Source organism: Fukomys damarensis, unplaced genomic scaffold (assembly GCF_012274545.1).
Source record: "Fukomys damarensis isolate Sample0158 unplaced genomic scaffold, DMR_v1.0_HiC HiC_scaffold_28, whole genome shotgun sequence".
NCBI classification, from domain to species: Eukaryota; Metazoa; Chordata; class Mammalia; order Rodentia; family Bathyergidae; genus Fukomys; species Fukomys damarensis.
The window spans coordinates 44013751-44037590 of NW_022900940.1; the positions used below are offsets into that span (position 1 = coordinate 44013751).

Below are 23840 nucleotides of genomic sequence, written 5' to 3' on the forward strand. Positions count from 1 at the left end.
AAAAAAAAAAAAAAAAACAAAGCAAGGTGCAACTGAAGTCATGCAAACATGGGTATCTTAAACACTGAAATACCTCAGCTTATACAAAAGACGTGACTCCATTACCAAAAATGGACAGTGGATCACTTCAGCGGTTTATAAGAATGACTTGAAACAGCAGAGAAATGTAAAGATCTGTCAAACACGTACGAGTTCAAAACATAAACTGCGGACTTCTAGTAGGAAGAGCTAAAACAAAATTAAACACCACGAGAAAGATTTTTGACACTTTGCTCTTTTATGATCCAATGTATAGTAACAGAGTTTTGTACATAATGATGCAATTATATGCTGTTGTGAACAGTTTAATTATTTTCTGCCTGAGAAGAGCTCCTTCTAAAATCAAGTGCCCTGCAGATCTTCCAAATGTGAATGCTTCTAACCTGGCTTTCCCATTCTTTCACTATATTCAATCTTCAATGGACACAGAGGTGTGGCTATTTCTTTAAAATAATTCTTTTTAAATCCTTTCACTTCACTTTTAATTTCTTAAAAGGTAGCTACCATTTCTTGACTCTCCACTCTGCAAAGATACTGAGTTCATTCATTTATCCGTTCTTCCCAGTGCTCTCTATACCAGACAGACATAGGGAGCCACGGGAGCGCCCCAAGCTAGGAGGGAACTGGAAATAGAGAATTACAAACCAGATAGGCAGCTTCTTATTAGGTCCATGTCCTTAGGCCACACTGATAGACCTGTTTGAAATTCCAGCCGTGGCTTGGGGTACATTAAACTCTCCAACTCGGCCTCTTCCTCATCCAGACACAGGGAGCAATTAAAGTCCTTGCTCACAGTACTGTGAGGATTAAATGAGAGGAGGATGCAAAGGTTTTAATATACTGCCTGGCACATACTATATGCTCAGTGAACATGAGCTGCCCGTGAGGATGGCAATAATTATGTTATGACTACTTTACACATTATAGTAAGTGCACAGATGAGCTCTGCAAAGGATGCTAATAAGGGCACTGAGGGAGGGCAATAAATCTTCCTGGAGTAGCTCAGTCTGAAGAGGCACAAGTGGCAAAGAAGACAGGAAGATAATGCTGAGTAATGAGTCTTCAAACTCCATGGAAAAAAGGGAACCTGAAAATGTTCGGAAAGACGGTTAGAAGAGATGCCACGCTTGGATACGTGACGGCTTCATCCTAGGACATGCGGTCTGCGGCTCCTGAACACGCCAGAACCTTTGCTGTGTTGATGAGCGTCGTTACCCCTACCCACGAAGTCATTCGCTGTGTCACACCACAGCACGGGGATGCTCATTTGTTACAATTATCCCTTCAGTCTGACGTGAGGAGAAAGCAACTTCTATTACCCCGGGAAGCTTCTCCAAATAATTAAAATTCTGAAATGTTTCTTGAGCTGAAAGCAGATGAGACCCTCGCGGAGGGCGCCTTCTATTAAGCAAGCAGCTCATATATGTTGTTCTTGTAGCCCAAGTCCTTGAGCATACAAATCCCACAGCACCGTAAGTCGTCTTTAACCTAACTTTAAAAGTCCTGAATCAATCTTCTAGAAAGGGCCGCTAGGTCCTGAGCACATCCGGGGACCTTTCTAGGCGCTCGTCTCTCGGGAGAGATGGCTGCACACAGACCGCGCCTCCCAGCGTGTCCAGGGAGCCATTCCTGGCAGCCAGAGTTCCAAGGATGAAGACAGTGAGACACGGCGGGGCGAATCACTTACTCAAGTTTCACAAGCATAAATATGTGAGAGCGTTATTTGAACCCGAATTTTAATTCACGGCCTGTCACTATTACATTATACTATATGCTCCTTAATACATTTTCTTTTCTTTCCGTTTCTAAAAATAATATGCAATTTCAAAATACAAATTAAAGTGCAGTGGGGTAAAGTGAGCTGGGTTTACAGAGTGACTAGGTGGGAAAACAAAAAGGAAAGGAAATTATTCAGCAGTAAAATGTGAAAGTAGAGTTCCAATACCAACCCCAATCAAACTGGGCTTTCAAGAGGATCAGACAAGACTCTCTTTTTAACTAAAGAATGAACTCAATTTTCAGTCAAGGTCTTGGACAACAAGGGTCACGCGTCCCTTACTACACTTCGAGGTCTTTTTCTCCCATCTGTGAGCTTGGCTCTGCCATCACCTCAGGCCGTCTCTAAGAACAGCCCGCTTCAGAAAGCAGGGTGGCAGTAACCCGCATACATACCAGGTCCGAGAACAGCGACTAGAGCCTGTTACAGGTCAGTACAAGACATGCTACAGACCAAAGTGAGGCAATGCTTTGTTCAGTGCTGAGCCAGGGACACAGTGCTTGCTTAACATGCTTGCTCCATTACCGATACTAATCATTATAGATATGATCGTGCTTCCTAAAAGGAGTCAAGTAACTAAGGCAGAACCAATCTCATTCACTATTTAATGTTACAAAATCTAAAATACATAAGTAAAATCAAATGGCTTCTTTCCACGAGTAAGGAGTCCTGACAGCAACTGCCCTGTTTCACTACTAGTAATAGCCACAAGCTCAACTGGATGGAAATTATTTTCATCAGAGTTGGTCAGGAGGGAGAGATGGACTCAGCTCAGGCAGGTATCAGAGGAAGGAAATTCATAAAGAGGAAAAATAAATTCATCTTAAAGGGTCGAAGTGCATTACTAGACAAACATGCACACCAAGGGTGACTCCATTAAATATCACCCTCCCCCGGGGGGCAGACGTGTGCACTCAGCCAAAAGGTAACCAACGCGGCCACATCGTGAGCACAAAGACACTGCCCAGGAGCTGCAGTGCTGGGAAGAGTTGGCAAAGAAAGCCCCACCGGACACCGTTCAGTGGCACCTGGTCAGACGCCCCAGATAATGTTGGTCCACGGTCAGATTTGCACTACACAAATTACACAATAGTGCATTTAAATGTTTACACAAATAAATATGTAAAGGGGTATTTCTTTAAACTTAGAATATGTTGTAAACAGAACAGAAAGGATATGCAACTGCTGGATACCTGAAATGGCAGTGGGCCACGGCCTTCCCTGAAGTCAAAGACCATTTATTTCAGACTTCCTCTGCCACATTCAATCCCGCCACTTCCCAAAACCATACCTGACTTGTTTCTTCACTTCCACGCTGACTTCAGATGTAATTGTCAGTTCTGAAGAGTCACACTTCAGGGGACACAACCCTTCTTAAAGACAACACTAATTATGGAAGTAACCTGTTTAGTCTCTTGCCTCAAAGATTTCAACGTTTATCTTGACTTCCCCATAACTCACTGTAGCTCAGCAATTAAATTAATGGCAGTGGGAGCAGGGAGGAATCCTTTAAACCCCTAAGGGTTTGTTCCTTTTATTAGATCAGATCAAGGGAGCTGCAGCTATTTTCAGGCAGATTAGAAGGGCTCACTATTGTATTGCCATCAGTGCTGAAGCCTGAAAGGTCGAGAATGTTGACATCGCATCCACATCCATCTGTGACAGTTTACACTGAGGTTGTTTTTAAAGAAGGCTTTAAATACAGCGGGAAGGCCATGTGCTTTAGGAGGCATGAAGATACCGGTCCACATTTCAGGCAAAGGAACCCGGCAGGGTTTGGTTGGTGCATGCCTGCTTTCTCAACACTGACTCCACCTCCAGGCGCTGAGACCCCACATGGAGACCCTACACTGTTCAATTATGTTCTTCCCGGTTTGGGGGTAGGTGTATTTCATGGCTGTGTGGCTTCTGCGGAAACAAAAGCATTTCTTATATGGTGTTCATCAGTCATTTCCAAATTCAGCTATGTCAACATCACTTGGAGCCTTCACAGTCATGTTGAAATGGAGCTACCCAACCCACCCCAGGGCTAGTGAGAATGAGTTCAGGAACCCAGGCTCTCCAAAAGCTCTCAAGGTGATTCTCCCGACAACCCTCTTTGGGGGACCCATGGGCATGTATCAGAATGCAAAGGCCTAAGACAGTAATAATATGTGCATAAACGTTCACACTCAATCAACTTAAATAAAGAGTGGGCTGTGAAAAGCAGGCAGCATGTGATTAAAATCTCCTTCTCCATCAGCTGGGAAAGTGGATAAATTACTAGGCCTCTCTGAGTCTCAATTTCAGTAACTTTAAAATGGGCCAGAACACCTACCTTAGACACAACACATATAAACCACTTAGCACTGGGCTGAAACCATACTGGGCTGCCGTAAAATGGGAGTGATCATTATTTTTTAACCAGATCCCATAAAGTCTAGAAAATAGAGCTTACTGTATAGTAGTAAAAATAATTGTTTTTCTCACAAAAGCCTTTTTCCTCTCACTCAATACTTTTCACTTAATACTGCATTGAGGATCAGGCCAAATATAATGAATAAATTAGAATTAACTGTATTACTAAATAATTTACGTAATTCTACAACACCATTAAATTTGTAATAGCTTTCCTGGAATTAGAAAAAAGAAAACACATATCTGATAATTATAAGCTGCATCCCAATTTTTTAAATGCTCAAATGTATTAGAGTGGTGCAGGGAGAGGACTTGAAGCCACAGCATGTCCAAGAAAGTCTCTAACGAAAAGGCTACACGTTGCAACCAGACAAGGAGTCCTTCTATCCAGAAACAAGAGTCCTATAAAATATCCCAGGGTCAAAACAGCTGGAGAAACACTGCTGCATGACCTTCTTTTCATAACTTCACAATGCACATTCACAGACCAAGCAACCCAAAGAGTGAGGGATACTTTAACAGTCAGACACAGTGGCATGCACTGGAATCCTAATATTTGGGAGGCCGAGCTAGCAGAATGGCTTGAGTCTAGGAGTTTGAGACCAACCTGGACCTCATCTCAAAAAAAAAAACAAAAACAAAAAAGCTTCAACAGATGTATCCATTGATTGATCTTTCCTATTTACCCATTGTGGAATAGATTTTATCAGGGCATAGTTTGATTAACATTAAAGTAAGGAAGTTTCTTGGCTATGTGAATCATGAAAATCATTGTCCAAATATCCTGTCTTGTCAGAGAGTGAGCTCCACAGGGAAAAGACTTCCACTAACCATGGGAATCATAACTCCCTTTCAAATGGAATACCTGTCTTTGCTTGTTTATTGGTTTTTTAAAAATCAATCATGCATGCTGGGCATGGAAACACATGCCTGTAATCCAAGCACTCTCAAGAGGCTGTGGCAGGAGAATCTCTGCAAGCTCGAGGTCAGCCTGAACTACACAGCAAGACCCTATTTCATAAATAAAATAAAACTGAACCATGCAAAAATAACAATGAGAACCATTACTTTCCCAAGAACCTCTATAGGGAAGAACAATTAGTGAACATTCATAATAACATGACAGAATGTTTTAATTTTTAAAAGCCCATATAGCAAGATAAAAAACCTAGGAAAGGTTTATTCAAACTCACCTTGGTAACATAAATATATTCAATAAACACAGAAGACAGACTTAGTTTTACATTTGGGCCACGAGTATCCATTCCCCCAAACATGTCTCATCCCATATGTGCTGTGATTTACAATCCCCACAGCATTAAAGTTTAAATTGTGAATCTACTATTTTGGATTCATTGGAATTCTTGTCCAATAGTCACTCTAAAATAGAAACAGGCAAGAAGACAATTTTCCATATTTTAAAGCCAGATGGCCCATATGAGCTAAATATTTTTCCTCCCTTATTCAGAAGAAAATTCATGGTAAAAGTAGTGAATCAACTTAAGTAAAATATAAATCTAAGGGATCCTTATTCGTTAACCCCAAACTTAGGACTCTATTTAAAGGAAATATATTTTAATTTTTTAAAAAATGCCTAGAAAGAATATGTGTAAGAAAACTAGCACAAAAACTTTAAGAAAATTCTCTTTGTGTGTGTGTACAGGAGGGTGACCTCTTAATCTTTGCCAATCCACTATGCAATCTAATTTTTTTCCTCAATGAAAAATGAAAATTTTTATTTGAACTAATTCTGGAAGTGCCAAAAAAGAGCCTGATTATTTTATCAAGTTGTCTGGCATTAAACGTTATTTAAAAACTAGCCTTACTCTCGCTTTTCCATTTTCATTGAAAATTACCCTCAAATCACAATTCTACCATTTCTAATTCATGAATAGTAGAAACCCAAGATCTGGAATATATTATTTAACACTCCTGAGCAAACGTATCGCTTGGGATACTCTCCCTTGCATCATGGATAGAAAGATTTCCCAGCACCCCATGGAGACCTTATCACACGAAGTAATTCAGCTAAATGAAAATCAACTAACTAATAAAACACACTTATGACTGTTTTCACCATCTTTCACATCTTGACACGTCCCTTCTTTAAGATGAAAATGGTACCTTTCAAGATGATAAGCCGTGCCACAGTGAGACCTTCTCTCTAGTTTAAGCAGTCGAGCTGTTCATGATGTCATCCCTCCCACTTATCCCCTACTTAAGATTAAAAGGTTGAAGGCTTTCTCCTTCTGCAGGTTACTTCCGTGTTTGCTCAGTAGGTTTCCCAAGTCAGTGCACCACCTATAAGAAAACAGCCCACCATGTGTTGAAGATGAAGATCTCCACGGACAGACAGAGGCAGGCTAAAGGTGGGGGGCAACCGCGGAGCAGTGTTCTTCCCCAACTGCTGCATCTCTACTTTGAATCTGTTCAATACAAAGCTTCCAACTAAGGATATAATTAACGAAAAGAAATGTGCAGCTGAAAGACGGAAATGAGAGTACCGTTACTTTAGTACAAGTGGAACACACATGAAGACAAAGCCGACCTGTTATCCTGGTCACAATTCTAGATAGGATGTCAGGTTCTTCCATCAAAAGATCCAGAACAAAGAGCCACAGTCTGGTGTTGGTTCCAAGAGCACACATCTGAACCCTATGACAGATCTAAGTACCGACTCAATCCGAGGCTGAAGCAATCATGGTTTTCCGGAATCAGTGCCAGAGCACAGTAAATATAACTGCTGAATGGTGCATACCGTGTGCTAGGCACTGTGCCAGGAGCAAGTTGCACATTGCTGAACAAAAACCAATAAAGCCTCATCTGGCTGGAGTTCACAGTGTAATGGATAGATGATCATTAATCAAATAATACAGTGAATGACCACACACTGAGCTCCTGCTCCTATCAAGTGGTGTTCTAGTATCAACTCACTTGACCCCCGCCACATGTCTAACAATGAAGTGCGGCAATCACTGTCATTTTGTAGAGGTGCCACTGAGTCAAAGGAGTCACAGGTCTGCCCGGTGGCAGAGGCTGGCATGAGGCCAGCTGAATGGCCAGAGCACCCAGAGCTCAATCATCACACCCTGTCTGCTTTCCCCAACACTACAAGAAAGCACAGGCAGAGCACAGCTGAGACAAGACCTCCGAAGAGGCCTGTGGGGCCAAGAGTCTATCGGGGAGCTGACAGAGGCAGGGTGAATCGCAGTGAGGCAACGATATCGAAATTGAGGGCCATCAAGGCACTGAGGCAGACAGAAGAGCATCTGCAAAAGGCCTATATGGGGACAGGGACTGCAGAGCAGGAGGACTGGAACTCAGGATGGAGTGGGAGGGTGGTGGACACAGGAGACAGCGGTTGAAGATAAGGAGAGAAAGGCGAGTGGGAGCCATGCTGGGCAGGGTCTAAGCTAATGGGAAGCCACAGAAGGGTCCCGAAGGGCCATCTGGCCACACAAGTGCTCTCAAACACCTCTCTGGCTGCGTCCACACGCAGTGAGGACCATCTCAGCATGTCACAACTGACACGACACAGCGCTCCAAAAAGAAAGACCAAACCCCTTCTGGGTGATTCCACAGTGCTGCGGACGTGACCCCACAACCTGCCACATGGGCCACCCAACCTGTTGACAGCAGCTCTTCCCACCGGTCCCACTGGGGTCCGCCCAGGCATACATTAATTAGCTCCTCAGGCTGCAGTGCAGTGGGGAGCTTTGAGAGTAAGAAAGCTTAAAATACTGTTGCTGCCTTCACAAATATTTGCATATGCAAATGGCAGAAGGAGACAGACACATCACATTACTGAACACCGAGGGACCTTTGTTCAAACCTGAAAGTAGGTGTTACTTTATGGACTTGTTGAGAAAAAAATGCTTTTTTCTTATCTTCAAATTGACAGAAAATGGTATATAGACATATTTCCCTAAGGAGAAAATAATTTTTCTTTTTTCATTCATAAATATTTTATCATATTTTTAAGGATTTAATCACATAAGAGTAACTACAGGTGGAACTGTGTGATGCGGTCCTTTAGTCAAAAGTACTGGCCCTAAAACTGTGAGTCCTTCGAAAGTTATTAAATCCATCCCTTCTTCCATTCCTACCTCTCTGAGCAGAGGAAAGAAACCTTTCAGAAATCCCTTCTTTATTGCTAGGGAGAAATAAATTCCTGAATTCCAATAATCATGATTTTATAAAGCTGGCAAAGTAAGAAAAATCACAGTGCAACTGGAGTTGTGGAGGACATGGTCATGGCCTTGAAGTTCAAAGAATCTGGACTCCAATGAAAGCCCTGGCTTTGGGCCAATTATTTAAACCCTTCTGAGTTTATGGTATTCATGTGTGTAAAATGGAGAGGAGTACATCCCTTACATTCTTGTGCCAAAATTAAACACTCAGCCCGAGCCCAGCACGATAAAGGATGGTGGTAGCTGTTGTTGTTTACTATCTACCAATTAGTGTAACCCTACCTAAGGAAAAAAATCTATTTTCAGTTGGACTCATGGCCTGTCCAGCAAGTGTGTTTCAAGGATGGTTATCGGAAGGCCCTTCTGCAGGAGAACATACTGTTTTCCCTTTATCCTCAGAGTTTTCCATTCTCATCACAGAATGTTAATTTCCCTGAAATCCTTTGGATGCACATTAGTACACGCAAGGAAAGTTTCTACTTAATAAGAAGCAATAGGGCAGAATTGAATTCACTAACAGACTTTCTTATCCCCTGCTCAGAAAGGCAAGTGCCAAGCAACAGAAAAAGATCTTTCCAGGTCTCCCTGCATTCCTGACATCAGTAAAAAGACCCCAGGCTAACTCCAGCCACTGAATGATTCGCTGTTGAATTACAAGATGGGCAGAGCCATACTTCAAATAAAAAGATTCCTTTGGTATGAATGTTCATATTTTAACTAACTTATTAACCTAATTATATGCCAAAATTGTATCAAAAGATTTCATCTTTTAAACTGATGCATTCATAAACCCATTTATCTCTTCAAATTACATGTCTGCTCTTCATTCTACAGTTTTATACAATGCTCTATCTGAAAAGCAGGGCTAGTCTTTGCTGCCTTTCAACTCCACAGGTTTTGTTTTCTCATAGAAGAAATAAAATTATTCTGTTTAAAGAACTTCTGACAGGATAGGAAAATACGCGATGTGTCCAAAAGCCCCCAATCCCAAGAAATCTAAGCAAGCTAAGTTGGGGGAAATGTAAAAAGCAGTAATTATCGTATCTCAAACTGCAAGAAAAATAAATGCCTCAAATACTATTATTCATTTAAGTTTCTGACAATCTGACGTTCATCTCCTTTTAGTATGACATTATAGAAATGTTTCTTATTTTGTTCATTTTACAGAGACCAAGAACTTTTAATTCTAACAAGCTGCATGTTCCAGAGTTCATCTTTCTCTTTGAAAAAAAAAAAACAGTTTGCAAAAGCAAAAAGTATTATATTGATTACAAACCAAAGTGAGTTACAGTGAATGATGCAAAGGAGATTTAACAAAGATGTCTGCCACTTGATCGTAGTACTTCTCTACTCTTGAGGTGTTGCTCTGAACACAGCACCAACGCTAAAAAAAATCCATCCCTACATTGGTAGCTAGTTTCTTCGATAATATTCAATTCAAATCCAACAGTAATTAAAACACTTAATTTGTATGAGCACTGTTCCAAGATTAACTAAAGAGCTTAGGGGGGCTGGAAACAAGGAGATCAATTAGGAACCTACTAAAATATTCAGAGTGGGGTGGAAGGAAAGCAGAGTAGATACACATTAGGATGAGAGGATTAATACAACCCAGAGAGATTACTCAGAAAAGTTGGGACAAATATTCCAAAATCTGAAAATTGAGGCAACGGAAAAACCAGTAACCAGGAGGATTAATGGCAGAGGCAGTTGTGAAGTGGGAAAGAATCTTCTTCCCAAACTGCTGAGTTTGAGGTATCTGCACAGGGAACTGCGGACAGCACTGGGAGGTGTGTCAGAGGCAGAGACGTTATTTGGGGACACGTTTCAAAACCTTATACTCAGAACCGGATGACGCTATCTCTGTGGATTCTGAAGCGTTTGACACAGTCGGGACAAAGGGTCCGACAGCTCACAAAGCTTCCCAGAGAACAGATGGAGGCCAGGGAGGCTCAACCCTGACAGGGCCAACACCAAGAGCTCCATTTTCTTCTGGCACGGCAAGCCTAAATAACTTTTTCTCATTAAGCTTATTTTTTCATCCAAGGAAAAATGAACATGTGTTCACATTATAATAATTTGCAAAATTCAAAATTAATGAAAAAATAAGCCTTGGAATCTTAAATCAACAGAACAGAGCAACAGCAAATAAATGAAGCCCCCAAGGGCTTCTGTCACACTCATATATAATAAAAATACCAGTCATGTTTATAGTTCAATTCCATAGGACTAAATTAATGAGCAGTTTTGGAAAATTCTGGAAATTTAATAATAGTCATTTGTATATTACAGTTTTTGCACTTTATTAATGATTAGGCAAGAAAATCATTAACTACATCTTCAAAATGGTAAAAGTAAGGCACAGGAGGCTGGAATTCACATGTGCATTCCTTTTAATAAGATACAATTCTACTCTTTAAGTAGCAAATACAACTGAATGTACAATGAACCCACTTGAGTTATCTGCTATTATTTGCCTCTAGACTTTTGCTCATGTCATAAAAAGATATTTATATTTCTATTCTGTAAACAAGGCCTTTTAAGAATGAAATAAAAGCTAATGATGAAGATGATGATGAAGATGATGATGATGATGATGATGATGATGATGATGATGATTATAACAGCGGCAGTAACCAGCAAAGTATTAACCCTATGCTAGTCTCCGGACCAGAGACTCCTCCCTCACTGTTTCTCTGATCGTCACAGTACTTTCATGAATTTGGTATCTCAAGAGGTTCACTGAGCAGATGGAAACTTAATAAAGGCCAGAGAAGTTAAGAAGCTCAACTAGTTAATTGTCTCCTTGGCTACAGTGATACCTCCCAAGGGCCTGGAAAGCATCCTTTCCCTATCATGTATTTATGTATTTGAGAGAAAGACCAAATAAATATTATATTTAAAGTAAGGAGAAGATAGACTGAATCCTTTGGTTATAACTCTGAATCCAGTACCCCATAGATACCAGAAACTCAGGGACCAGGGCAGAGCTTCCAGAGGAGCCCCTGGGTACCCAGCACTGCGGCCACACCAGGACAGAGGGGTTGTGTCCCCGACCGCAGCTTGTGCAGGAAAGTCCCGGCGAGGAGTCTGTGTGGCTGTTGTTTAGATAGACATTCACTTCAAGGGCCTGGGCCAATGGGACCATCACTCACGCCTCAAAGCTGTATCTGAAAAGATGACTGTAATAAGGGGAGGGATTGCTGTCTAAACTCAGCTCTGACTTTAGGATGTGCAAGCGTCTCAAAAGTCAGGCAGAGAGGTGTGGGAAGCGTCATGAATAAGCGGACTGACAAGGGAACTGGTGAGGGCGGTTTTCCCTGAAATCCACACTTCCCAGGAAGGACCTTTAAAGAGGGCCTGTTCTGCACGTGGATGCTCAAGACCAGGACAGAGTTGGCCAACATGAGAACGGGAAATAAACCTGACCAAAGTTGGGTCAATTGGAGTTAAGGCGTAATGGGTCAGGGAACGTGGGGGGCGTGCTTCTGGCCATGTTAAGGAGTATGTAAGGGCTTCTCAGCCAGGCTTGTCCAAGTAACACGGAAAAGGGTGTCTCAGCCAGGCGCGGGGGAGCACAAGGTGCAATCCCCGCAGTTCGGGAGGGTGAGGCAGGAGGACTGCGGGAGCCCAGCCTTGGCAACTTCATTCCTGCCCCAGAATGTTAAAAAGTGGCTGAAGATGTAGCTCAATGTGAAGGCCCGGGTTAAATCCCCCGCAAAACAGAACGAGGGAGAGAGAGGTGCGGGGAGCTCTTTACAAGCCTCTTCCAGAACACAAAAGGTGGAGAATTTCTTCATCAATACTATCTTCCAAGACTGCTCAACTCGGGCAAACAAACATTATCATAAAATATTTTATATTATTTTTCAGCATTTTAATATATATTTTCACTGTATATGTTATATATTTATATAGACTTTAGTGTTTTGTATATAATACTGGGACATACATCTTTCAGTATTTTGAAGGACAGAATTGGTAAAATCATATACAAACAATCACCTTTACATTTGCTCCTATGAAAATAAACAAATACAAGGAATCAAAAGAAAATCTGTCATTAATCTGTGGGGTGACAAGGGGAGTAATTTTAACTACTCGAGGATTCTAGAATATATTTATTTTTTTAGTTCTTCTTTGAATGCATGTTCAGTGTGTCTTAGTTACTTTTCTCATCGCTGAGACACCCAAAATGAAAGGAGGAAATGTTTATTTGGGCTCACAGTTCGTAGAGGTTTCAATCTACCATCAGCTGGATCTAAAGCAGAGTGGTACGGCAGAGGGGTGTCACAGAAGAGAAACCGCTGAGGGCAGAAGACAGCAAAAGAAGCAAGCAAGCAACAGCAGCAGCTTCTTTCTGTCCATTTCACATTCTATCCAGGCTACCTTAGGCTGCGTATCACTCACACCCAGGGTGGGATTCCGTCATCCTATCCAGAACTGTGCCAAACCAATCAGTGGACTCAGTCTGTAACCACACCCCCTTGATCCCAGCACCACACTCTCTAGATCCAGCACCTCTGAAACAGCCCCACCTATGACCACACGAGGCATTGAGGGGGCATCTGCATACAGGTCATCACACAATGGTTAAAAAGTTTGTATTTATAATCTAAAATATGATAAAGGCCACAAAAATGGCTGGTGCACGAAATGAAGGCAAGTAAGATAATTATGAAATTGTTCACTCATTTCTTTTTACTATCAGTTCTTTTCTCTGAAGACAGATGCAGGGAAGAAATTTGTGTGTCAATGGATTTCTAGTAGTGATAGATTTCTGCTAAATGCTCTTTGATACCATTATTGTTTGCTATGGGCAGTAAATGTACATGCATCAGCTTTTGTGAGGCATCCTACAAACCATATTATACAGTAATTGCTATAGATCTACATACAGCCCATTGACAGCAGCATCATTGTTATAAAGTTTCATATAAATGTTTACATTCTTGATCTACTGATCAGAATCACGTAATCCTAATTTTCCAGTAGGGAGATTTCATCTGAAAGTTGTACATATACATATACATACACATATATACATATATATACATACATACATGTATATATGTTGGCCTGGCACACGGCCATGAAATGCTATTGTCTTAAGAATCAAGCAGCAGCTTGATTTAATTTAAGATTCTCATCTTAAAGGGCAGGAAACTCATGGTTTGAGTGAATGATCAGTATAGAACCTATAACAGTTTTACTCTAACTTCTCTATTTGGGAGAACACTGTTTAGTAGCTTGGTCTGATTTCAGTTTTATGTGCTTACTGTAGAAAGCAGAAAGTTTATAGCATACAGAACATGCAGATTATCTGTTAGGTAATAAAGGGAAAAGTGACCTTCATGGAAAAGACAATACCAGTGAAAAAAATAACAAACAATAATAACAATTAGAGCAACAATAAAAACTACAGCACCGACACTAACTCCTTACAAAGTGCTAGGATGAGCTGCTTATTTCACTATAAATTTAATCCTTCCAATATACAGGTCTCACGATTTCCACTTACAGATGAAGAAATAAGACAGACAGTTAAAAGTCACACAGTCACCAAGAGGGGATCCAGGAAGAGACCCTCGGACATCTGAATGCAGAGCAAAGTAGGCCCCTGCAGAACAACTGGATTAAGTGACTCGGGTCCTGTCCTGGTCAATATATTAGAGAAGAAACCTAGCCAATAAATTCAACGGTGAAAGAGTCAAGCAAATGAGAAAGTACCTCATTTACTGAAAACGTATTGGGCTTTGATAGGATTCTGAAACCTTCAAACTAGTTATCTAACCACAGTCATCTATTTCTCAGCACCTCTTCTGGCAAAGCAGTGGTCTCATTCATAAAAATAGCAGCATGGATCTGGCAAAAGTTTGGGAAGTATTATGATAAAGGTGATGGCGACAGTAATGGGGTAGACAGCAGCAGCGAAAAGGACACTGCTGAAGCCACCACCAGGCATAAGGCTGCACCACAGTCTTTCCCTACGCCACTTCATGTTCCCTCATTTCTAGTGAAAAATGTTTTACATACAAAAAAGCAACCCACTTTTTGCATAAAATAATGAAGAAACAAATGAAACAGTAGAGTATGTTGTAGGTATAAGTATTCATATAAGTTGCCCAAAATTCCCAGTGACACAGAAGGTATAATCGCACCGCATATCCACTCCAAGCCACCTTCATGGGGTACCTTATGGAAGTGAAATGCAATGTAATGACTGCTTTGGGAGAGACAGACGGGGCCCATAAAAGACACTGTATTAATTATATTGTTTTCCATGGAACTTTTCTAAGGTTGCCCCGGACAGCGAGACTGTAGAACATTCATGATGAAACTGTCAGAGAGGACTAGACTTGAGGGACCTTTGGGAGAAAAGAGATTTAAAAAGAATGCCCTGCCTGCTCGTGGTTCAGACATGCCTGTCTCTGAAAGTATGACCACATTATTGATTCTCCAAGGAAGGAAGGAAATATGACTTTGTCCCTTAACTGACACCAAAGTTACAGGCTATGTAATACTGCCCAAAAGTGTTTGCAAATATTTTTATTCCGATACAGAGTTTTGAGTGTCCTCGAAAAGGACTGTATGCCCCTGATTCGAGATGCAGTGGTCAACTGGCAAGGAAAACATCCAAGCAGTGGGGCACAGCTGGCTAGGGAGGGTCTGGAGGGTAAGGAAATGTTTGCAATGGACAAGTCCCTAGAATTAAAGACCTTGAGAGGCTGAAAACTGAGGAATCTAGATTGTTCACCTTTCCATACACAGACCCCAAACTATGGTGACAAATTGTAGTGAGACCACAGAGAAAATAAAGTCTACCTCTGGTATGAAGACATGCTCACTTCAAAGAACAATCTCTCTGATTGTTTATGTGTCTAAGACATTACTGATTCATATAAAGAAGCAGAGTAACGGAGACCTAGCAGAGTCTGGGCACCTGCTACCTAGCAGTCTTCCTCCAACGCCTCGCTCTGCAAACTATGCTACCAACTCTTATTTGGAACTGGAAAAAAAAAAGGTTCAATTCCTCATGTACAAGGGTGCAACAAATATTTACAGAATATGTATAATGACAGAGTATACAAACAAAAACTAAAAAGTAAGGGATTCAGAGAGAGAATTTCCAACAAGAAGTTTTATTTCAATTTTTTTTTAATTATAAAGGAGGAAAACGTCAAATCGTGGCAGGTGCTATTTATTTATTTAGAAAAGTATATCTCAATCACACAATACAGGATCACAAAGAGAGCTGAACTGTTCATACAAAGCATATATTTCCCGTGCACTACAAACAAACGTAAGTCCTTGAACAATTTCCCACCACTGCCTAACATCAAACATTAATCAATCGGTTTAGGATCCATCAACAAATTTGGGATAGCTCCAAAATGGCCTGAAAGGTTAGGCAAAGAAAACATGTGTACCGTCAGATTTTCCACTGATGACTAAAAATCTATAGGTCAGAGAGGGGCAGGCTCTGATGTCTCCTGCATTAATTATTGAAAGTCATATCCCAGATGCTAGCAAATCCTAACAACTACACATACATACCCTTTTGTGCTTCAGAGAAGAGATTTTGAGAAAGAAAATGAAAACACTGTCCTTATCCAAAAAGATGTCTTATAATGAGCAGCTCCTCATAAATAAATTGAGATTTAATTATACATTTTGGGTCAGTTTGCCATAGGAGATGAGAATTCAGCTTTCTCGTGTGGCATACTTCCTATCCTTGTTAGCCATCAGCTAATTTTTCTGTGTAATCGTCCCTGGTTACCTAGTTAGTGCTGAAGAGCCTATGATAAATATATCATCCACAACTAGTACTAATGACAGGATATCATCTCCAACCTAGTTTTGTTTTTTAAATTTGCTGCAAAAACTTTCAAGCTTGTATAGAAGTAGACCAGAAACTAATCTCGATGTAGCTACCACCTTGAGAAAACAAGCACTTCATGTCTTCGCTCACTATTCTAACCCACTCCTCCATCCCCTATTATTTGAAAGCATATCATGGATAGCATATAATTTCGGGTTACATATTTTTTATATATCACTCTAAAAAGAAAAATTTTCAAAATTAGGCCTCTAGAGAACCCTAGAAAGTTAACAAATTAACAAGACGAAGTACCTTAACAAAACTGAAAATTAACAATAATAAAAATGAATGATATTAAATGTAAATTAAGTGTTCAGATTTCTCGTTACCTTATAAATTTTTGAATTACAATGAAGATTTTAAAAATCATTACTACTGCCAGTAATTTCTTTACGCTACTGAAATTTCTCAACATGAACTTAGTTTTAATTAAAACTACTGCCCTATTGCTGTTCCTGAGAGAGAACACGAATTGCCACTATGGATCGGCCATTTTTCAGCAACTTTCAGAATCCCTGAATTAGATGGAGTCAAATAATTTCTAGCCAAATAACCCTCTCTCGAGAAAAATGGTTCATTATAAACATGGAATGTAGGATAAATAAGAGTTAGTATGTGCTAATATTTTTTGGCTGAATCCTCCTAGTGATGTCTGGAGATTTGGGGAATTGACCAGAGGCATCCAGTGTTTAAGAGGTGGAGAAGAGACCAAGCAAGGACAGCGGACCTCACACTGCCCTGCCATGGCTCTCCCAGTACCAGCATTTGACGTCACAGATGTAAACACTTCTGAAGCAAGGAAGAGCAGACTGAGCACGGCACAGAAATTACTTAAGACAGAGTGAGAAACTACTCTGGTTGGCCTCTGAAATTGCACAGTTGCCATCCCTTTTAAAGTTTAATTACTGCTCAGAGTCAGAAACATTAACTGCGGAAGTTACTTTCCACACAAGGGAAACCAAGAGTTGACAGATCCTATGTTCTGCTTTAAGACACCTGGAAGGCTTACCACTGATGTTACATTCTTTCAGGATCGTTTGAAGAATACAGAGATCTTAGGTGCAGCAATTAATAAATACAGCTCCATATACCTCTACAGACAGAATGTAATCTATCTTGAACTTGCCTCTATTACTCGATGCTTGGGGCTTCCTGTGGTGCCTGGCTATCTCACACTTGCCAATGTAGAGAAAGAAGCCTATCATAAATGCAAAACACTTCATCATCGCATTTGATAGCAAAACAGTCTCAAGTTGAGCTCATTCCCTGACAAGTCACCGAAAATGAAGTCTTTAGTGCCAAGTTATTTATACAGCAATCTTTCCTCCTAATGCCATCTCCCCTTTCCTGCTATCTCAGAGATAAAACCAGGTGACAAAGTTCAAGTTCATTACTCAGAGACTCTGTTTTGCAGCCAAAGCAAATAGATTTTAGATGAGCCAGCTAAGAGTCAGTTTAAAATGCCAAGAAGTAGAGGTTCTTTATTCAACTACTCACAAGACTGTGAAGCCAACCTTCCGTGATGCCAATGAAAATGTTCTGAGAAGGCAGGCAAGGCTGGGGGGAAAATCCCAACAAGGGGCCACTGGAGCTGCTTAAAGTATAGACAAAAGAAAGATTCTTCTGACTTAACTATGAAACTTTGTAAAATGATTAGAAAACCAGAGCAGGGCTTCTTGCTAAGCAGCCTCTTGATTCCTATGACCTAGGACATATCTGGGTTGCTCAGTCCATGATAAATGTACTGAGTTCCTGTTATTTTCCCAGCAGAGCTCTAGGCACAGTCACATTGCAAAGGCCTGGCTGCAGAAGTTTTAAACCTGTGTCATGTTTGCTATGCTTTATTGTTTAGCTTTGATTCTGCAGCTTAAGAGTACTCATAACAAGGTTTTAATATACTTTCCCTTGTCTCTGATTCCAAGTAATCCTTTATTTATTCCACTGACATCCATTACAGGGCTGTTCAGAAGCAACTTTCAAGAAGGGGCAGAACACCTACAAGCTGGCAGGGTTGCTAGAGTAGGGTCCTGGAGGTCTAGACTTTAATTCTGTGCTTAATTCGGTGGATCATGGGAAGGAATCCTGGGTGAAAGGCCAGGAGAACTAGCATGGTAGGATTGAAGTCAGAGCAATATATATGTACAACAGGAATACTATTTCAGTAATCAGTGTGACTAATCAATCTTTATGACTAAGTAGAACTGCCCAAGGCCTGTGCTGTCTATACAGATAAACAAGTTCAAGCCCTTCACTTAGGCAAATCACTTGCTAAAAATGATGTGCTATAGGCTATATAACAGGTAAAATGGAAAAGACAGGTTATCTCACTTATTAAACGTTTTTGTTAAAGACATGATTTCAGTTCTCAAGCTCCTAGAGTGTTTTTTAAATTGACTTTCTCTAATACAATTTTACTCTTCCATAGATGACTATTTTTTGTTGATCACGAATACCTACTAATATTTAACTCTCACATGTAAGGTCAGCAGGTCCAAAGATTTAAAGAAAGACCAGGTGTCTAATAGCTAGAAATAAAATCAAGATAGGAACATGGTGCCAACTTTTATATAACACACAGACCCACAGAGATTTTCCTCAATCACTTGAATGACTACAAATGAACAAAATCTACTCCCCCTTTGCTCATCACTCTTCAGCTTTAATTCATACATCGTAAGTTCCTGACTTACGGACATTACAGTTGTGAACTTTGATTGGGTGTACTGTATAAGAATTACAGTTACACTGTGTAAGACTCACTTGGTTGAACAAATCCCGCTTGGGAACTTTCTCCCAGAACAGAACATACTCGTAAATAGGGGACTTACTGTATGCTAAACTTTCTGTTACACAGAGAAAGGGTTCCCTGCTGGATCAAGGATGGAACAAGATAATAGCTAATGGGTCAGGATTCCAAGCGAGAACATGAATATTCTGAGAGATATCAGGAAAAAATGAACATTTTGTCACAATACAGAATAAATACTGCTTGTTAGAAAACAACGAATCTTATGGAATCACCTTAAAACAAATATCATTCTTATTCCTCATAATAGAGACACAGGTTATAACATAAAAGTGCCTGTCATTTTATTTTTTCCTCTTAAAAAAAACCAAGCTCAAGCTGTAAGTCACAGAAGTAACAAATCACTGTTACAAGGCACAGAAACTCACATTCGATTTCATTAAAAAACGTGCAGATAATTTTCATTTCTAGGAAAGCAATCCAAATATTGGCTTCCACCACAGTCCACTTTAACAGAGCACATATTTTCCTCCCTTAAACAGTGTTGGTATTTTGAAAAACATGCTCAATTAAACAAGGACACCACGGATGAGATAAAATTGGAATTTCCTAAGTCTAGCTTACCTCCTCTTGGCCCTCAAAGTGTGTGGCATCACCCACCTCACCCACACATTAACTAGAGCCACCTGTGACACAGCGCTAATCACTCCCACCTGCTTCTCCATCCGCCCCCTAAGATACCCACTATAACACCTGCTCGCTTTAAAGATTCCATGTGTATCTAAATGACCATAACAGGCTTTTAAACTATCACTATGAAGGAAGTATTCAAAGCGCTAAGTTTTGATGCTTTATACCTTATTTTCATTAGGTTCACCCTTATTTCTTTTTTCAGTTTTGCTAGGAGGGCCTCCGTGTATATTTATAACTAAAAGATGGCTATACTCACAGATAGCCAGAAGATATGAGGAATTCCTACTATTTCAAGTTTCTCAGGCACAAAGCATGAGGCTTAAACCAGTCATCTGCTTGGCAATTTTATTAATCAGAGTAATAAGCATGTTGGGCCTCGATGTTCCTCAAGTCTTAAATATGAGGCAGGAGTCAACCTTCCAACTTTCACAGTTGTTTTACTTTTGACCAAAATGGGCAATAAATTACAAAGCACAAGGATAAGGCCAAGATCTAAATCTGTATAAGAAACAAATCAACACAAAAGAACAGCAATTAGGTAATCTCATGTAAAACATGGATCGATATCCATGTTCTTTGAGTCAGTTTTACTTGGTTAGTGTTTGTGAAGCAAAAAAACTGTAATCAGTTAAATTTTCTAATATCTAGTATTGAAAGGGTACAAAATGTTACATTAGACACCATTAGTGCTTCAAGTACAGACACATAAAATTGTCACAGCTGTCACAAACAAGACATTAACTACTGTACTAATATTGTATGCCAGACATTACATTTTATTATAAATTAACAGGTGTTTCTAATAACTCATTATATAATCAACCATAATTCTCCCCATATTACAGGAGTGGGAACTAGGTATATTTTCCTGAAGCCAAAATTATGCACTCAAGACCAGGTATCCCTAAAATTTTTCACTCTTACCCAGCAGGGTGACCACTCAGGGAATTCAGCTGATAAACTATGTCAATGGGCAGCCTCAAAAACAGACAGTACCTTTGTGTTGCATGATTAGCACAAAGAAAAATATGATTAAGTTTCCTGTCTTCTCTCTCTACTGCAAGTATTAATAATTCAGGTATTAATAACAGCATCTGTGGAATACACATTTCATACAGAACCTCTCACAAACATTTCAATTTTCACCCCCCGTTTTATAAGTGAGTACACATACATGAAGATGTTGAGTAACTTGTGTGGTGCTATCGACTGAATATAGTTCATCCTGCACAAAATCTTATCCAAAGTGGACCCACAATATAATGGTGTTTAGAGCTGGCTGGGCCTCAAAGAGGAGATTAGGTGAGGATCTCTGAGGGCATTCTCAGGGTCCTGCATGTTGTGAAGTCAGCCCTCACGTTGTGTCTCACACATATTCCTGCTTGCCCCTCCTCTTTCTGTGAGGAGTTGAAGCAACACAAGGCTCTTCCTACAGGTGGCTATCTGATCTTGCACTTTCCAGCAACTTAGAACTGTGAGACCAAAATAAACCTCTCTCCTATACACACTATCTAGTCTCAGATATTTTGTTACAGCAACATAAAACAAACTAAGATACAGGTAGCAGAACTGGTTTTCTAGACAAAACAATCTGGTTCAGGCTTTGACCTTGTATTGCATTTTCTGCTTCTGAAAACAAAAGATGAAGGAAAGACTTCTGATACATTAAAAAGCAATAACTAGATCTGTTATCTGAAATGTATACAATCTTTATCCTTGTGATCCCTAAGGATTACAATGTGGAAAGCAATCTGGTGGGTCAAATGTAAGTCTACAAAACCAGATGGTTCTGTTGTTCACAAGAAACAGGTTGAAAGACTTACAATATCACCTCAGATTGGAAAAGCAAGTAACAGTCTACTGAAATGTGAGTTTAAAGTTAGCCAATAGCAAACTAGAGTCTATTTACATTTCAACAACTAATTAGAAATAATTCATTGATACGGTAAAATAGTCAACCAAGTTGACACAATGTCTCCTTTCCTCTACAAACACAAACATACACACACACACACACACACACACACACACACGTAGGAGCCCTTATAAAAAGCAGGGTTCTTATAGAAGTGCTGACACAATCAACCTCATAATGTTTCATACCAAAAGCTACAATTATATTTTATAATTGTACAGTGGGAGGGAAAAAATGCCAGCCAGAACAAAAAATATAATAAGTAACTAGAAATAGTCCATGAGAATTCCTGGATTATTGTAAATGCATATAAAACACTATTATCTTCAGCCAAAGCCAGAAGATGCCAGACAATCAATTCATATAACATGCCAGCTTAATAAAATCTACATACAAAATTTATGAACGTAATAATATTCCTTTTCATCACGAGTTATTAATGGGTAATTCAATCAACATCTACAGCTAGAGTGCTTTGGGTTTGTATGATATTTTAATCATCTTTAGCCATGGATTTAAATGCATTTCACTTTTAACATCAGCTATTTCAGATAAGAAAACTTTTACAAAGAATTAAAATATTTAGTCTAGATTACCAATTGTGTCTTTACACTGTTATTGATTCTCTTAAAATTTATTACAATAGAAACAGAACTAAATGTACCATTATAATATTTGCTTTAATATCTATATTAGTATACAAAACTGGTTCTTTAAAGTTACAAGTTTAGTTAGTTTAAAATTTCCCTTCTGTTCCTTTTCCGATAAAGTACTTGCTAACCTTGTTTCCACAAAACAATTTTACTCTAAGGCATTATCCTCCAAAAATAGAAATTTTGGCACTGCAGACATACATCTTCCTGGAAATTAACATGCCATGGTCTCTATCTTACTTATTTCCATTCAGTGATTGACATATTCTTTGAAAAACCATCGTGCTCAATTCTGCTTATAGATTCTTGGCTAGAACTAAATTCTACCATATGATGTATATGTGAAGGAAACAGGTGATATTTAAGAAAACTGAAATACTATAGCAGGTACATTGTAACGTAGATGTTTAGCATTTATGATACTGATAACAACTGAGTGTTTCTCACAATTGAGCATTAGATGTTTAGTTCAAAGCTACACTTGTGCTTGGGAGTTATAAAAACTTGGATAGCTAGCAAAAAGTTAAGGAATTCACTCATAAGTACTTCTTATGATGCCAAAAGTAGCTGGATCAACTGCTAAGGGCGTTACAGTCACCCTCATGTTGGTCACCTTTCTATCACTATCACAAACACCTGAGATAAATCCATTTACAGATGTGAAAAGGTTGACCTTGGCTCAGGCTTTCAGAAGTTTCAGTCCACGATCCCTTGCCTTGTTTCTTTGGCCCTCCAGCCAAGCAGTTCATCGTGGCAGTGAGTGCTTGGTGGAACAAGGCCTCTCCTGCGATGGCTGGGAATCGAGAGAGGAAAAGAAGCCTGGGTCCTACTATCTCTTTGAAGGTCACGCTCCACAGAGACTGGAAGGATCTCACTGGGCATCACTCTAAATTTCCCTTCACCTCTCAACAGCCCCACGCTGGTGACTACATTTTTACAACCAGGTCCTCGCGAGAGGGACTGGGGTTGTCCCAAGGCCAATTTCCAGGAACTATGAAGAAATGAATGATAGTGACTTTAGTTTGGTTGTTAACTGTTTTATAGGACCTTAATGGTGAGAAATTAGGAGAGCCATGTGAAGGAGAGAGTTAGTATGTGGTCCTTTTCATTTACTCAGTTTTCTGTTCACTTTTTGAGATCCTACTTTGTGGATCTGTGTTTGTTGTATACTTTGTTAATCTATGCTTGATTTGGAAGAATAATTCCTGTTCTCGAGGGTCAAATTACCTAACACAGGCACAGCACACATATGTGGTGTGATCAAAACATATGGTGAATGTTTAAACTACAAAAATTTTATTATAGTAAAAGTCACAATTGCCATGAAGCCTCCTCACTTCAAACACATTTATTGCCTCACCCTTGGCACTTTCTGAAGCAGTTTTTTTTTTTTTTTCTACATTATGAGTTTATTGGTACATTTAGGGATACAGTACAGTTACATTCATTGTTGGGATCATGTACCTTTACATGGCAAGTCTTGATTCTCATTTTTTTCCCCTTACCTCTGCCCTCCCTTCACCCCCTCCTCCCCTCCCCATCTACAAA

General features: G+C 39.9%; 1 protein-coding gene and 1 long non-coding RNA gene across 13 annotated transcripts in view; one reads left to right on the forward strand and one right to left on the reverse strand.

Moving 5' to 3' along the window:
• The window catches only part of LOC104875552, a 19271-nt gene extending 5186 nt beyond the window's left edge, over positions 1-14085 (forward strand). Inside the window, exon 3 of one of the 2 annotated variants that reach the window (XR_784102.2) lies at positions 13905-14085. This is a non-coding gene — a long non-coding RNA (uncharacterized LOC104875552). Of the gene's footprint in view, positions 1-8944; positions 9057-13904 lie in introns of those variants that run through there. The other variant, XR_784104.3, reaches the window with a different exon arrangement.
• Fhit (fragile histidine triad diadenosine triphosphatase) overlaps positions 1-23840 on the reverse strand; it is a 1329438-nt gene that overhangs the window by 655204 nt on the left and 650394 nt on the right. The window lies entirely within an intron of this gene.